This window comes from Branchiostoma belcheri, unplaced genomic scaffold (assembly GCF_001625305.1).
Source record: "Branchiostoma belcheri isolate BF01 breed outbred unplaced genomic scaffold, Haploidv18h27 scaffold92, whole genome shotgun sequence".
NCBI lineage: Eukaryota > Metazoa > Chordata > Leptocardii > Amphioxiformes > Branchiostomatidae > Branchiostoma > Branchiostoma belcheri.
The window spans coordinates 1148814-1150379 of NW_017804598.1; the positions used below are offsets into that span (position 1 = coordinate 1148814).

General features: G+C 44.4%; 1 protein-coding gene across 2 annotated transcripts in view; it reads right to left on the minus strand.

Annotated features, from left to right (window-relative positions):
* The window catches only part of LOC109488195 (3-hydroxybutyryl-CoA dehydrogenase-like), a 10117-nt gene that overhangs the window by 4189 nt on the left and 4362 nt on the right, over positions 1-1566 (minus strand). The gene's annotated exons all lie outside the window — the stretch shown is intronic.

Genomic DNA, 1566 nt, shown 5'->3' on the forward strand with positions numbered 1-1566 from the left:
GCGTCACCCGCGCCATTAGCCCCGCCGTCATCCCGCGCCGTCATTGCTGCGCCGTCACCCAACGTTTTTATCGGAACCAGACACCCCTCTGTTTGACCCCTTTTAAATGGTAAGACCCAAAACTGAAACCTCCCCATTCCTTAACAACATGGTAAATTCCATTTTCAGCATAACGGGGGTGTCCGGAGCACTTAAAAACCTTTTATTTCGACGCCCATAAACACATATGCAATTAAACAAAAACGTTCTGCATCATCTGCAGCCCAACAGCAATACGTATACCGAACAACAGACCAATCCGTCCAGCCGATCGCGAGAAACAGCTGCTGACAGAAATGTTTCGAACAATAGTAAAACCTCCTCGCGGAAGGATATCTCCTTCCCCGGAGGTAAAGATGCAAAGATTTCAGCCCAGGTTTGGGAGTCTTACAGGCTGTGTATGTTGGTTGAGGAGGAGTCCGTGTGTCCTGAGGTGTTCCCAGTCCTGATGGACCCTGGACACGGCTGTACTCAGGGCAGTGCTGTCATTGTCATACATCGACACAACACAGCCACACAGGCACAGTTCACCTGGGGGAGAAAATATTGTCCGGTATTTGAATCATATAAACATATTGTAGCTTAGAACGTTCTTGTAGAGATTTTAGTCAGTAGTTCTATTCAACATTCTGCCAGACATGAGTACCCCTGGAACCTATATGCAGAATTTTGATAGGCCCATACCAGCTAGTATCACTATCACTATGATCATTATTATTATATAACCTTATTATCTGCCATTCATTGTACCTGCTACAATTGTTGTGCAATAAACTAAATTGACTTGTCTTGATTTTACTTGACTATGTTTGACATATGTGACATATGCCCTTATCACCTACATCCACTGATGATCATTTACTTGATACTATATCTATAGGGACAAATTTGGAGTTACTTTACTCAAGCAAGGAACTGGATAGATTTTGAAAACTGTCAGACGTTTAAACTTAAACTTCAAGCATTCACTGCGTTTCGTGACATCACTTCGACAATTTTCAACATCTACCCAGTTGCTTGTTACCTGGATATCTAACCTTCATCCACGTATCTTGGAGTAACCGAGTTCTCCTTGACGAAAAGTTATGGACAGTGTTTTTGTAAGCTGTATGTTAAACTTACGCAAGAATTGAAGAATTTTTTTACAAGTTTGAGGGTCTGCATGGGGGGGTCCTGGCAACGGTTAACGGTAAATTCAGCAGGGCCGATAACGCTTAACGGTAAATTCAGGAATGTCGGCAACGCTTAACGGTAAATTGACAGGCTTTTTTTTCGAGCTGCACTGGATTTGGGATCACTGACAAAATTACGTATACCTTACATGTAATGAAGCACGCATTAAAGGTATGTGTTCCCTGTGTTTTCCACCTGTCCTGGTCCCCGAGTGCGTCCACAAATAATGGGGTGTTCGAGTCGACGTCGGCCAGCTTGCATTTTTTCAGTCTGCCCAGTTTTACCGATGGATTTTGAGAGGGGAGCGCCAAAGGCGCTCGTAAATCTAGGGGGGTCCGGGGGAATGCTCCCCCG